The 15,031-nt window shown below is 44.8% G+C and overlaps 1 long non-coding RNA gene across 3 annotated transcripts in view; it reads right to left on the reverse strand.

Annotated features, from left to right (window-relative positions):
- Positions 1-4,853: 4,853 nt before the first annotated feature.
- LOC119815518 overlaps positions 4,854-15,031 on the reverse strand; it is a 30,363-nt gene continuing 20,185 nt past the window's right edge. Inside the window, exons 4-7 of one of the 3 annotated variants that reach the window (XR_005285526.1) lie at positions 8,918-9,106; positions 7,224-7,924; positions 6,879-7,123; positions 4,854-5,139 (exon numbers count right to left, since the gene is read on the reverse strand). This is a non-coding gene — a long non-coding RNA (uncharacterized LOC119815518). Of the gene's footprint in view, positions 5,140-5,978; positions 7,124-7,223; positions 7,925-8,917; positions 9,107-15,031 lie in introns of those variants that run through there. The other 2 variants (XR_005285525.1, XR_005285527.1) reach the window with 2 other exon arrangements.

The raw sequence follows: 15,031 nt of genomic DNA on the forward strand, positions 1-15,031 counted from the left end.
AAGAAAAGGAACAAACAAACCCAAGAAAAAACGAGGACATGAATTTGGAACAGAGCAAGGAGTATGAGGGAGGGCTGGGGAGGGAGGGGAATAGAGTAGTGGGATGGATATGTTATAATCTCAGAAATGAAAACAGAGAGCTGCAGACACCGTTAATGTGGGGCACAGCCATACTGTGCGTGGTCTGCTGTCCTGATCTGCCCCCAGTGTCAGGGCAAAAGAGGCAACATTTGAAGGAAAAAGGTTGGCAGGAGTGTGTTGCTTGGTATGTTGCTAACTGTGCACATGTGTGGTTGTGCATTCCACCTACAGCGCCAATCAAAGGAACAACAACAACAATAATAATAAATCACAGGCTGTTGTGATTGTTGTCTTTGTTTTTTATTTTCCATTTGAATCCTCTGCTATTTAACCTTTGATCTCCTGCACACCACGTGTGCACCCTATGAATGACTTGGGTCCCTGGCCCTTTATTTTATCTTTTAAGAACAGGCCTTACTCTGTAGCTCTGACTAGCCTCGACTTTGCTATATAGAAGAGTATGAAAATCAATACACTAGATCCACTTCTCTCCTGAGGACTTGGATTGAAGGTGTGCACCACATTGGTCAGCAATAGATTTATTCATGTTGAGGTAGGGTCTGCCTAGGTGCCCAAGCTGATATAAAGGTCAATCTGTGCTTCAATTTGTGATCCTCCTGCCTCTGTCTCCAGAGCAGCTGGGATCACTGTCCTGTACAACAGGTATGGCTGCCCCACTGGCTTTAACATCACCTTGATTCTCAGGTGATCCTGCTACTGTTCAAGGGGCTGAGGGCGTTTCTTGGGGCTCTGGCTCTCCAAAGGAATAGAACACTATGGGGGGAAGGGACCCTTCCCATAAAGGCAAAGGCTGCAGGGGTCAGGCCGTGGCGTCAGGACAGCGTCCCTGTCCAGGTTGTTTCTAGCCATCAGGCTGGAGTGCCACTGCTTCCCTCTTCGTGGTCTCCAGGCTTGGAACCCCCATTCCCCTGGTGCGGAGGCCAAAATATGTTCTGGTTTGGGTCCCAGCCTGAGCTACATCATGTGATCCTGAAGTTAAGAATAGCTGTAAATAAACTGAGCATTGAGGTTCACTAGTATTATCCTATCACATGGGAGCTTGAGGCAGAGAAAAAGGGGACCAATGTCTGCTACACAGTTCGTTGTCAGTTGGGGTACATAAAAGCCCTGTCTAGAAAAAAATTTGATGAAATGGAAAGATAAAAGAGAAGAAGAAAGGAAGACAAATATGATTGTATGGGCTATGAATGTATGAACGAGTCCTTGTATGTACCAGAGTCTCAGTTCATTCCCTTTCCTGCTAGTAGAAGATCTGACCAGACACACCTGAGCTCCCCAAAGGATGGATGAAGAGGATGGAGCCTCAATCATCGAATCAAACTGTAGCTCGTGGGTGGAGCTGGGGCGGCAGAGGAGAGGAGTGAGGAAGAAGGTGGATAAAAGCTTCAGAGGAGCCAGAGAAGATACCCAGAGTTCCAGAGCCTAGAGCCAGCTGCTGGCCCTCTCGGAGTAGGAACACTCTCACCTCTGGTAAGTAACACAGCTTCATCACCCAGCTCAGCCACTCCCTGCTGAGGACAATAGACCCAAGATGGCACAGGACACTAGAATTTCTGTCTCCATATCTGGAGATTCGAGATTGGTTTTAAACCCACAAGCGGTTTTGTCTTTAACTCAAATACTGTGTTCTTTTTTGTTAATTTGTGATCTTTTAATTTTGAGCCAGTGTTTTGCTATGTTGCCCAAATTGTCTTAGAACTGGTCTGATAGCTCAGGCTGGTTGGGACCTGCAGTTCTCCTGATTCTGTCTCCGGAATGCTAGTTCATTAGCATGTGTCACCAAAGATGCCAGCCTTAGCTCCCAGTGGCTGACATTTCAGGCTGTTAAGTATCTTCTAGAGTTTTTTTTTTTTTTATTCATCTTATTTTAGTATTTCTGGCTACGTTGCTTGTAGGTTTGGTTTTGCTTTCCTGAAACATGGAGTCCAGGAGCCCAGGCTAGTCTATAGCATGATTAATAAAAACCCAAGACAGATACTTGGGTCCAACCTAAAGATCAGAATAGCAAAGTGACCAGCCACTAGATCTTAGCTCTATCTCAGACCAAAACGGGTGATCCTGCCTCCAGAAATCCTGAGACTGCTGAGCTCTTTTCCCCTACAGCCTTACCTTCTTCTTTCCACCCAGCCTACCACCTGTCTCCACCTACTCAGTGCTGTAACTTCAAGGCTGTGACTCCGGAGTGCTGGGACCATCTTCGGGTGAGTTCTGTTTCTCTTTTTCAGACAGGTTCAATCTCATGAAATGCGGGGTTGGCCTTGTCCTGGAACTAAAGGTATGTGTCACAACTCCCTGGCCTATAGTGGCTGACTAGTGTGGCTAGCTGTGTTTTTTATTCTGGAAAGCTTTATTTATTAAAACACAAACAGTATACCATTATACTAGTCTGGAACTGTTGGGACCATTTGGAGTCCTGGCCTTCAGCTGTTCTTCCCTGCTAGAGCCATCTGATTGGAGTTACTAGAAGCTGTGCCTTGCCTAGAGGATCAGAGAATGGGGTTTTCACCTGTTGGCCCACTTGACTGCTGGGTATTTAAGCCTCCATGGTGCTATGAAATAAAGGGCTTCTTACCAATGATTAGATGTCTGTGTGTCTGTCTGTCTCTGTGTGTTTGTGTATTTCAACCTCCAGCCCTTGCCCGAAGCTCGCTGCGCACTGCTCCCACGTCTGTGCTCTATGCCCTACAATACAGTTCGCGAGCTTCGGGCAAGGGGCTGGAGGTTGAAACACACAATGACACACACCAACAGAGACAGACACATGGACGTCTAATCACTGGTAAGAAATCCTTTACCCAATAGCACCATGGAGACTTAAATACCCAGCAGTCAATGGCCAACAGGTGAAAATCCCATCCTCTGATCCTCGAGGCAAGGCACAGCTTTTAGTAACTCCAATCAGAAGGCTCTAGCAGGGAAGAGCAGCTGAAGGCCAGGACTCCAAATGGTCCCAACATGGAACTATATGTGCATCTTAGACCCTGAGCAGTGACCTTCGTCCTCTACCTCCTAAGCGATGGGACACAAAGCTCAGTCCCTGGCCTGTTTACGCAGTGTGGTGATGGAGAGGGTCCAGGACCTCATGCCTGGTAGGACACTCACCTACACCCCCAGCTTCTTTAGATTTTGTTTCCTTTATTTTTGTTAATTTCAGTGAACATAGATTCATACAGGAAAATGAAGGTCTGGAGGGTGAGACGTGTTCAAAGGAAATCACCTGAAAATTTCTAGAAGAGGAAGCTTTCTCTGTTGCTATTGAAGTACTGTGGGATTGGAATTTTTTTGTTGGATAGTATTAAGTCAACTTGACACAGGCTAGGATCATCTGAGAGGAGGAGAAAGAGGGAATAGTGGTTCAGAAAACACCTCTATAAGATTGGGTTGTAGGCATTCTTTTTCTTTAGTTTTTCCAGACAGTTTCTCTGTGTAATAGTTTTGGCTGTCCTTGACCTCACCTGTAAACTGACTGACTTCACAGTAAGAGATCTGCCTGCTTCTGCCTCCCAATTGCTGAGTAAACGTGTTCACCACTGCCCAGCTTGTAGGTATTTTTTTCATTAATGGTTAGTGGGGGAGTGCACTGCCTATTATGGATGATTGTGTAGATTTTATCACAGCAATGGAAGCCCTAAGACAATTTGTTATGCGCATAGTGAGATATTGGTTGAAATATCTGACCTTGTTTGGGGGGGCCAATTATGGAAGAGCTTGGGAACTTTGGGTTAGATGAGCCATTGAGTGTGGGGAGCTCAGCGGGATGATCTGTAGGAGTCTGGGAGATAAGAGCCTGGAGAGCCTCGCAGATGATAGAGGCCTGGCTTGTGGGGTTTCAGAGGGAAGCAAAGACTCCACTGGCTCTTTGAGTTAAGACTCTGTGGTTCTGATTTTAGCTGAGGCTGATGAATCCACTGTGATTGACAAGGGACCAGAACAACCCAATGAAACCTTTGCTTTGCTGAGATAAGGATGCTGGTAACCTGGGGCTTCTGAGATTTAGAAAAGCCCAGCATCACTGAGATGAAATCCTCTGGAAGTGTTTGCTCAAGGGCGTGTGTGCCTCGTGCTGGCAGCTGAACATGGTAGTGCAGGATTCAACAGGTGGTTCTGGTTTTGAAGACTCGAAGGGGTTGTGGAGAGAAGCTGAGGCTCGGCACTGTGGGTAGGGCTGGAGTTTCCAGAGAACCTAGGAGAAGCTATGGGTGAAAGGGCAGCCCAGGTGAAGCAAGAGAGCCAGCATTTTGGAGATACCAGTACCTCAGGAAGAGCAGCAGCGGCAGAGGAATGAAACTGGCCTGAGCCTACAAGAGAAACTGTGCTGCAGACAGCAGAGCTCAGAAGCGACCTGAGTCCTTTGGTTGAGGCCAGAAGATAGTGAGTGGATCCAGATATTGGCCATCGAGCTATTTTCACTGTTGGAGTTGGTTTTTGTTTTGTTTTAATTGTGACTGCGCACTTGTCCTGTAGTCTTGAAATGAGAAGTATTTAATTTTCGATTTTTACAGGAGCCCACAGTTGACCAATTGAATTTTTAAAAGGGATTTTGGATTCTGAGAGACAGGCTATTTTATTATATTCTCCATTTCTCTCCAGAAAAGGGCAGGCCTCCCAGAGATGTCAACCAAACACAGCATATTGAGTTGCAATAAGATTAGGTTCCTCCCTTTTTCTTAAGGCTTGAAGAGTTACCTCCCTTTTTCTTAAAGGATTGAAGAAACAACTCAGTATGAGAAAAAGGGTTCTGAAAACAGATACTCCCTGTTTCCTCTGCCGGGAGTCCCACAGGAAGACCAAACTACTCAAGTGTCACATGTATACAGAGGGCCTTGGTCAGTCATACAGGCTTCCTGATTGTGACTTCAGCCCCATGAGCCCACATTAGTTGATTCTGTGGGTTTTCTTAGGGTTTTCTTAACCCCTCAGGTTCCTCCAATTCTTCCTCCCCTTCTGGAGGTTTCCGTTAGTTCTGCCTAATGTTTGGCTGTTGGTCTCTGCATCTGTTGCTTATTGAATCCTCTGACAGCTGGGCTAGGCACCAATCTATGAATATATCAGAATAGCATTAGGAATCATTTCATTGAATTGAATTTCTTTCATTGTTTGTTTTGGAGGGGCTTGGCATTCCAGGCAGTTTCAGGGGTACACTCCCTTCCATAGCATGGGTCTCAAGCTGTTTGTTTGGCAACCCCTACAATTTCCAAGCCGCCTATACCCCAGCACATCTTGTAGGCAGGACAAATTGTAGGCCAAAGGTTTTGTTGCTGGGTTGCTGTTCCAAGGCCTCCACTGGAGGTCTTGTCCGGCTACAGGAGACGACCGTTCAGGCTCTGTATCCCTTATCCCTGTTGCTAGGAGCAATGTTCGCTAGAGTCTCCCCCGTGCACTCCTGGAAGTTTCCATTGCACTAGCTTTCTAGCAGGTTCCTGAGTTGCTCCTCCATTCCCGTTGTCTCTCCCAGTTCTGAGAGGTGGATGGGGTCAGAGGGGAGGTGGGGGCTGGGGGAGAGGAAGGAGGGCAAACAGTGGTCAGGATGCAAAGAAATAGAGTAAAAAGAGAATGCCAATAAGAAAAACTGAATTAGCAAACAGGGTGAGCAAAAAGTAGAAAATTATGGTTTTAAGAGGCACAAACTCTGCTCTGATGTGTTGGAAAGAAGCACGGTGGAGTTTACTTCCTCCTTGCTGAACTCCACCTCAACCCCCTGATCCGATGCCAGACAATTTAAACTGTCTTCCCAGAGTTGCACTGTTTCAGGCTCTCACCTGGAGGACCAGTACTGGTGAGATCCAGGCAGCAGGATGGGAGTTCAAGGTGAGCACAGCCTGGGCTGCAAAGCTTTGTCTCAAACATAACACACCCACCAAATCTAAATCTACTGAAGCTCCTGGAGCAGGTGAAGGAGGAGGATCTGAAGGACGAGGACACGGTTGTCTGTCTTGAGGGACTGTCCTTGGAGCCTTTCCACCACTGTGCCAGGAGGTCTTCACTCACTCAGATTATGAAGACTGTGGTCACAGCCTGGTCACTCCCCCTACCTCCCTGTGTGGGCCCTGATGAAAAAACACTACAAGGAAATCTTCCAGGCTGTTCTGGATTGGCTGGATGTCCTACTGACACCAAATAGTCACCTAAAGTGGACAAGACCCAGGTAAGGTCAAAGGGAGGATTCTGGGGCACAGGGGAGAGAGAATCTGAGGTTGAGACCGTGGACAGCTATAGGTAGATCAGAGGCCTTTGGTAGCATCAGTTTGGAAGACAGCAGAAGCCTTGACTGCTATTGAGATCTGATAGGAAAGGACAGTTAAGTGTGGGGAGGAATAGAGACGATGTGGGCACAGTGAAAAAAGCCTGTCCCTGTCTCTCCACGGGCACTAGTAGTACCAGGTCTAGAGTAACTGAATGGAGGGAAGTGAGACAGAGCTACGGATGCAGCTCAGAAAGAGCCATTGCCTGGCACCATGAGATCTTTGTTGGATGCCCCATATTAGGGAATAACACAAACACTGCCAAGATCCAGAAGGAAGAAAGTAAGAGCTGACATTAGAGATGTGGAAAGGAGCTGATTAAATTGGGTCTTGTTTTGTCTACTGACTCTTCACCTGTTTACCCACAGCAGGTGGAGACTTGGAGTACTCCATTTGCAGAATGAGCACCAGGAGTTACGGAATGTATGGGCTGGAAAGGAGGAGGATGGCTGCTCCTCAGAAGCAGAGTAAGAAGCAAGTAGAGAAGCCTGATCCAGAAACTGAAAAGGAGACAAACGGATGGTGGTAACTGACCTTTGCTTAGGGACACATCTGCAAGAACAAGACGACTTCTTGGGTTGGGCCTGAGAGAAAAAAAAATTTCCAGTTCCAATGTAAAAGGATGAAGTTTTTGTAACTGTGCATACAGACTTTCAAGAAAGTTCTGCAAGTTTTCCATCCAGAGGACATCCAGAAGTTGGACTCTGAATAAACTGGGTTCAGTCTACCATGATACAATTTGCAATTTTTCTGGGTCAAATGAAGAAACTTGACCAACTCTGTCTCAACAAAGGAGAAAAAAGGGTTCAGTATTAGAAATCCAGTAATGAACTCAAAGAAGCATGCCAATGTGTTCGTTTCTCAGTTACCCAAGCTTACCTGTCTCCAGCATTCCTAAATGAAAGGTATCTCATCTTGTAAAAGTCTGGGTGCAACAATTGGCACAACAATCACTGAACAGACACACAAGACGACTACAACTAATGACCGGGACAAGGAAAAGAAGTGACATTCTTGTCTCTTCTGCAAACAGAAACAGAATCTGCTCTGCTTGTCATACACACAATGTTATATGACATGTTGCATAGAATCTTGATGCAAAGATGACCTTCTTCGTCTGCCTTATGGACCTGAATGTACCCATGAACTCTGAATAAAGATGATTACTTTGTTTTCTGTAGACAAAACCCCAGCGGTGATAGCATTCCAGAGGAGCAGGTTACTGCTCCAGAATCATCTTTTCAACTCCCTGTGTGATCCAGATCTTCACTCAAGACTTGGCTTGGAGATTCTATTATCATGGAAATTAATGTTAATGTGTTGGTAACGTTGGTTGAGGGAGGTATGAGGACACTGATCTGAGTCTGTCGTCCCAAGGCCAGAAAATCCAGTGTTTTGAGAGTACCTGCAATATTGGCTCTCAACCTTTGCAGAGCCCCAAGATGTAAAGGGAATTTGACACCAATATATGCAGATATTTCAGTTGCCGGAGGCTCTGACATTGAGCAAGCTGATCCAGGTGGGCTTTCTAAATCTGGCTGGAAGTGATGAGGCATGTTTTCAAAGGAGTCTTGAGGTTCCTAGGCAGAGACCAAGAGGTGAGTTTTGGAAATGGCATTGGAGAGCATATTTGGTACAGCATTGTCGTCTTGCTCTTCTGTTGGTGACTCTCTGACTCTGCCCTTTCTCTTCCCAGAATTCTTAGTCTGGCTCTTGCACTCAATCTCTTCCTGCTCAGCTATCGGCCAATCAGCTTTTATCAGCTATGGGCATAATCCACATCATTTCACCCTTTTTAATTAAAAAGGAAGGCATTAACTGTACCTTAGTAAAATTATATACAACGAAAACAGTTATTAAGAACTGTGGTAACAATATCCAATCAACTTGTTTTGCAAAATTAGAGAAAGTACTGTTATCTATCCTACCTTGGTGAGTCTAAAGTTTCTCATTTAATTTATCTTATATCATAACTGAGAAAAACTATAACTAGGGCTATCTAGTCTTCAACTCTATCAAAAGACCCCAGAAGGGTGAAATGTTACCTTATGCCAGGGACCTCAAGCTGCCTGACAGTCACCCAAAGTTCCTCTGCAACATTGGGGCATCCAACTGGAATATCTGAAAGTTTTCTATGAAGCAGGGAACTTTGAAGGACTGTCCTTTCTTGTCTGGTCAGAGTTCTGCAGTCACCTTTTGTGGTGATGAGGTGAGCAGGCCTGCTTTTCATCCCGCTCGGCTCCCACACGGCTAGCTTTACACCCGAAATAACACACAAATTGTATTCATTTAAACAACTGTCTGGCCCGTTAGTTCTAGCCTCTTATTAGCTAACTCTCACATCTTGATTAACCCATTTCTAATCTGTTGTAGCTCCACGAGGTGGTAGCTTACCGGGAAAGATTCTAGCCTACGTCCATCTTGGGTCAGAGAATCATGGCGTCTGACTGACTCGGCTTCTTTCTCCCAGCATTCTGTTCTGTCTACTCCACCCACCTAATTTTCTGCCCTATTAAAAGGCCAAGGCAGTCTCTTATTAACCAATGAAAGTAACACATAGACAGATGACCCACCTACATCAACCTTTCTTGTGTCCTGCTGGTCCAGTTTGGACAGTGATTGTCAGCAAATGAGATGAGGGCAGTTTCTTTGCCCAGTGACTAACTTTTGCCACAAAGAAAGTAAACTCCATGTAGAGGCTCTGCAGTGCTGATCATCTTCTTTGAAGTAGATTGATGTTGCCAGGAGCCAATGTGTCTTTACTATTGTGAAAAGCCTTAGATTGTTAAATATATTAAATACCATATGCTGTAAGTCTTTGATATGTCTGAAGATTACTGTCTCTCTAAAATCTCTCTGTATGACCTTGAAAACATCCCTAAACAGCTATCAATTTGACTATTATAGATGACAATCTGTATTTCTTCTTATGCATCTCATTCAAAATGTATAATACCTAAACAAGAGTAAAAATATACATGCAGTATAACAAAATTAACATTAAATTTGTAACAATAAACCAAAATTCATGCCAATGTAAAGTATAAGATTAAAAATTGTTTTTGGATGAAAGTAGATTCAATAATCCACCCTTTTATTCTATGTCCCCCCTTTTGTTTAGGAGATTCCTGAATCTGATCTTTTATATTTAACTTTCTTCTTGAGCATTACCAATAATAACCAACCCATCTAAATGATGACAAACATTCATAATTTATTTGGGGAGGGGATGGGTGTAGTTCTCTAGAATACTTCAGCTGATCAGGGGTGCTGGCAGTTGAGGGACCCTGTGAAAACTAGGATAATTCTAAAGCTTGGATGGTGTGTTTTCTAAGGCTGGATCATCTCAGTCAGTTGCCTGTTGCTTTGAAGCTGTCTTGGATCATCTGGGCCATTTTTGTTGGTGCAGGATCCCCTTGTTCTGAAAATAAACTTTTAAAGGTAACATAAAAATATAGGCTGTGCATTGTGTATAAGTCAGCCAGAGATAATTTTTTGTTATGTGTTTGAGCAAGTAAAATATACATCATGTGTCTCGTAGTTCTCCAGGTTTATTTTTTTTATATTTGTATTTGGGATTTAAGGGGATCTTCCTCAATCAAACCTGATTTCCTTTAACCTAGAATGAATCCATAGCCTCTCATTTCCTGTGGTAATAAAGCAAAACCTCTCTCCCAAAGAAATATGCCTTGACTTACATTTTGAAGTCAAACCATTTTAAATATATATACGTTAATTTAATCCAGCAGCATTTATAATCAAATGTCTCTTAGCAGCTGTTGCTGCTTCCTCAGCAATCACACAATTCAAAGACAACACAATAACATGCAGTGCCCAGGTTCTCTCTCTCTCTGTGGCCAGGTTTCTCTCTCTCTCTCTCTATGGCCAGGATTCTCTCTCTCTCTCTCTCTCTCTCTCTCTCTCTCTCTCTCTCTCTCTCTCTCTCTCTCTCTCTCTCTCTCTCTCTCTCTCTCTCTCTCTCTCTCTCTGGCCAGGTCTCTCTCTCTCTCTCTCTCTCTCTCTCTCTCTCTCTCTCCCTCTCTCTCTCTCTCTGTGGCCAGGTTTCTCTCTCTCTGTGGCCAGGTTTCTCTCTCTCTGTGGCCAGGTTTCTCTCTCTCTGTGGCCAGGTTTCTCTCTCTCTGTGGCCAGGTTTCTCTCTCTCTGTGGCCAGGTTTCTCTCTCTCTGTGGCCAGGTTTCTCTCTCTCTGTGGCCAGGTTTCTCTCTCTCTTTCTCTGTGGCCAGGTTTCTCTTTCTCTCTCTCTGTGGCCAGGTTCTTTGTGTATTTTCCATCTTTACTTGCCTTTACACATCCTTAGAAAGAAGTAAAGGAATAGAATATATACATTATATATAATATATATATTATGTATATATTATATGTGTATGTGTGTGTGTGGTGTGTATGTTGTATGTGTGTGTGTATATATATATGTATATGTATATATATATATATATATATATATATATATATATATATATATGCTGCTTATACCTTCTCTTTGTCCTCTACAGCCTATGGAGCTCTTATCAATGCTGTTCTAGGAGGTCTTCACACTCACTAAGACTGTGAACATAATGGAGATTGTTGTTTTGTTTCCCAGCTGTCCAGACCCAAATAATCACACAAAACTATAAATTCCAACACCAATGGACCGATGTCTTAGGTGTATTTCTAACTAGCTCTGACACTGTAAATTAGCCCATTTGTATTAATCTGTGTATCACCACAAGGCTGTGACTTACTGGTAAGATTCCAGCAGTGTGTCTCTCCTTTAGCAGCTACATGGCGTCTCCTTGACTCTGCCTTCTCTCTGTATCTCTTCCAGTCTGGCTATATTCTGCCCTGCCATAGGCCAAAGCAGCTTCTTTATTAACCAATGGTAACAAATCATATTCTCATCATACAGAGAGGAATCCCACATCATGTGAAGCTATGATCACAACCTGGCCTTTTTGCTGTCTCCCTGTGGGGTCACTGGTAGGCCTCACCCACAAGGAAAACTTCCAGGCTGTGTTAGGTGGGTTGATGTCCTATTGACACAGAATGTTTGCCCCAGGTAACAAGACCCATGTAGGGAAAAGTGGACGATTCTGGGGTACAGGAAGAGATGTCTGAGGTTGAGAGAATGGAGTCAGAGGTAGATCAGGCCTTTGTTAGCATCAGCTTGGAAGACTTCAGAAGCCTTGACTCTGCTATTGAGATCTGATGGAGAAGGACAGTTGGGTGTGGGGAGGAATAGAGAAGTGGGTGCAGTGGAAGGAGCCTGCCCTGTCTCTCCACAGGCACTGGTAGTACCAGGTCTAGAGAAACTGAATGGAGGGAGTGAGACAGAGCTATAGATGCAGCTCAGAAAGAGCCATTGCCTGGCACCATGAGGTTTTTGTTGGACACTCAGCACTTGGGAAAAAAACACTACCAAGACCAGATGGGAGAAAGTAAGACCTGACATGACAGATGTCAAAAGGAGCTGACTAAATTGGGATCTTTTTTTTTTTCTATTGACACTTCACCTGTTTTACTCACAGGACATGGAACCTTCAAGTACTTGATTTTCAGAATCTGTACCATGACTTCTGAGCACATGAGCTGGAAAAGATGGAGGTAGTTACTCCGTCTCACCACTAATACTGCCCTGTTTGATACCTATTCCGGAATCTACAGATGTTTCAAAATTGAAGGTAGTAATTAACTTCCATTAAGGAATGCATCAGAATCTTCAAAAAACGTACTTTTTGGAATGGTCCTGGGGAGGATGGAGATCCTTTCCTTGTTGTCCTTTGACATTATTAGGAGGGTTCTGAGAGTTTCCTGACAGCACATCCTTGCATTGGAAGTGGAAAGAACTGAAGTCAGTCTACCATGGCACAATCTGATGTTTTGGGTCAGATGGTTAATCTTTTTTTAATTATTTATTATGGGTACAATATTCTGTTTGCATATATGCCTACATGCCAGAAGAGGGCACCAGACCTCATTACAGATGGTTGTGAGCCACCATGTGGTTGCTGGGAATCAAACTCGGGTCCTTTGGAAGAACACACAATGCTCTTAACTGCTGAGCCCAGACGGAAAATCTTAATAAACCCTCTATTTCAGAAGATGACTACTGGGTCCACACTAGACGTGTAGCAGACAGTAGGAGGCATATCATCATGTTCATTTCTCAGGTCTCCAAACTCCCCAAACCTCAGCATCTCTACATGGAGGCTGTCTGTTAGTAAAGGCCACATTCAACAGTTGTGCAGGTAAGCAAGGGTGGACACTGGCTGCTCCAGAGCAAGCCTTTCTCTTTTCCTTTGAAAATTAGTGGGCACATTGTTACTGCCAGTCACTGCGGAATGAATAGCGAGGGAGTCGTCTGAATACCTAAGCATGGTCTTGCTTCCTTGTTAAGGGAATAGGCTCTCCCAGGATCACTCATGAAACAGAAGCCTAAACTAGGGTAGGACATGTGTCTAGAGTACTAGGTCACAAGTCAGGTGGGTGGGCCAGATCTAGTGTGGGTGGGTTTGTACATTCCTCCTTAGAATCCCGTCTAAGATAATGGGGATGGAAAAGAGAAGATGGCACAAAAAAGACAGGAACAGAATACCTGCATAGTTCCCCAGTTGGTCTGTGCTTAGATCGTGCGAACAGCCACCCCACTGCCTATAATTTCCCATGTGGTAAATGGATCAAGCCCAAGTGTGTGATGAACAGATCAGAGATGGTTGACAGCAAGGCTGACAGAGTCAAGGTGCAATCTGGGAATCACCATGGAGGTGGTGACAGGAGGCAGAGGGCAGTGAGATCTGCCAGAGATGTGCCAAAATGCTGCCCTAGATTTCTCGGTGGCATTGAGAAACGGTGCTGTGGAGCTGTGCACTGAGCCATCCCACAGTAATCGTGCCTGCTGGGGGTGTGCCGTGAGTGGACAAAATCCAGCAGGCAGCACCACAGATATTTACTTCCATCCTTTGATGCAACTGACCTTGGGACATGTGGGCCCTTGTACCTCTGTGTCAATCCCACCAAATGAGGCAAAACTAACCCCATGGTCTCTGCCTAGGAACCTGAAGGCTCCTTGAAGACCTCTGTCACTTCCAGCCTGAGCTAGAGTGCCCACCTGGATCAATTCTCCTAGTGTCTGAGACTCCGGCTACTAAAATATCTGGACATGGTTGCTGTTCCATTCCCGTTACCTCTAGGGCCTCTTCATAGGTTGATAGAGAATGCTGCCAGAACTCTGCAGACTTTGGATTTTCTGGGCTATGGGATGATGGACTCTCAATGTCTTCCAATGCAGCTGCCCTCAGCCAATGTTCCCAACTCATTAGCATCAATTTCTGTGACAAAAGAATCTCCAAGCATGTGCTGAATTCTGGACTACACAGGAAACTGCAAAAGGTGATTCTGGAGCAGTACCCCACCTCTCTGGATTGTTCTCATGCCGGGGTTTTGTCTTCAGAGAACAATTTCATCAACTTTGTTCTGAGTTCATGGATACAATCAGGGCCATTAGTCCATGAAGGTCATTCTTGCCTCAAGAATCCGTACAGCGTGTCATGGACACTGTGTGGAAGTCAAGCAGAAAAGATTGTTTGCAGTGAAGAGGAAAATGTCTCCTCTTGTCCTCTGCCCAGTCTCTAGTTGTATTTATCCTGTGTGTTCATCGGTTGTTGTGCACAACTATTTCATGCAGACTTTACAAAGTGAGATCATTCATGTAGAGAGGCTGGAGATGAGTGAGTTTGGGCAACTGAGAAATGAACGGGCTGGCATGCTGCTTTGTGTCCCTTATTAGATTTCCGCTGCCAAACCCGTTTTCTACTCTGCTGAGACAAGAGTTGGTCAAGTTTCTTCATCAGACCCAGAAAAGTTGCAAATTGTATCATGGTCGACTCAACCCAATTTATTCAGAGATCCAACTCCTGGCAGGCTCTGGACGGAAAACTGTCAGAACCTTCTTGATTGTGTCTATGGACATCTTGTGTGTCTGTTCGGTGACTGCTGTGCACAGAATTGTTACTCTGAAGTAGTGGAGAAACGCCCTCTAATGGAGGTTTGGAGGGATTACAAACAATTGAAATCAAACTCAGGACAGGAGCCCTGTGTGTACATCAAACATAGCTGAAGGAAAGACAGTACAGAGCAAAAGGAATTTGCCTTAGGTTATAGTATTCTTCTGTGTCTTTTCGCATTTTTAATATTATATTCCAGGGAACCTGTTAATCTTGAAGATTTTCATACAATTTTCATTCTTAACTATGGGTGTGTGTGTGTGCGTTAATACTAGTGCAAGTGCCAGAAGCTTAGGGTACTAGAGACATCGGATCCCCAGGGTTAGAGTGACAGACAGTTGTGAGTTGCCTGACTAGGGATAGGAGCCAAATTGTCTCCTCTGGGATAGAAGCAAGTGCTCTTCAGGGCCAATCGCTCTCTACCTTCTCCTTCTCTCTTTGAAGTCTTGTTTCTCTTGTTGATTGTGCCTCTACCTCCTAATGGCTGAGATCACCAACATGGATCACCATGTGCAGCCTGCATGCCATATAGAGCCACATTCTCCTGGGCTGCTAAATTCAGCAGGGCTAATAACTGGTAAATAAAGGACTCCAATGCACAACAAAAGTCCTTCAACTATCATAAGGCACTCATGGGACCTAATGGCCGGGAGCTGGGTGGTGGGACGCAGCCTGCAGCTCCTTC

This window comes from Arvicola amphibius, chromosome 1 (assembly GCF_903992535.2).
Source record: "Arvicola amphibius chromosome 1, mArvAmp1.2, whole genome shotgun sequence".
Taxonomy (NCBI): domain Eukaryota; kingdom Metazoa; phylum Chordata; class Mammalia; order Rodentia; family Cricetidae; genus Arvicola; species Arvicola amphibius.